At 70.0% G+C, this 353-nt stretch overlaps 1 protein-coding gene across 1 annotated transcript in view; it reads left to right on the top strand.

The window, feature by feature from the left end:
* Positions 1-353, top strand: part of HPSE (heparanase) — a 23,954-nt gene that overhangs the window by 2,363 nt on the left and 21,238 nt on the right. The gene's annotated exons all lie outside the window — the stretch shown is intronic.

The following is a 353-nucleotide window of genomic DNA, read 5'->3' as shown; positions in this document are numbered from 1 at the left end:
AAGGGCAGGACCCGGCACTTGGACTTGTTGAACCTCATCCCGTTGACTTTGGCCATCGATCCAACGTGTCCGGATCCCTTTCCAAAGTCTTTCCACCCCCCCCCCCCCCCAGCAGGTCGACACTCCCACCCAAGGCGGTGTCCGACTCCCTGAGGGTGCCCTCCATCCCCTCCTCCCGCTCCCGCTGGCTGATCACGACCCCCCTGCTCCTTCCCGGTTGCATCCCCATCCCCGGTGCCCGGGCCCGCCCCCGGGGGGGTGGTACCGGCGGATCGGGGCGGCGGGGCCGGGAGCGGAGGAGGAGGAGGATGCTGCTGCTGCTGCTGCCGGTGCTGCTGCCGGTGCTGCTGCCG

Source organism: Calidris pugnax, unplaced genomic scaffold (genome assembly GCF_001431845.1).
Source record: "Calidris pugnax isolate Ruff unplaced genomic scaffold, ASM143184v1 scaffold42, whole genome shotgun sequence".
In the NCBI taxonomy this organism is placed as follows: domain Eukaryota; kingdom Metazoa; phylum Chordata; class Aves; order Charadriiformes; family Scolopacidae; genus Calidris; species Calidris pugnax.
The sequence above is the reverse complement of the archived record's forward strand: the minus strand, read 5'-3'. Positions and strand labels throughout refer to the sequence as shown.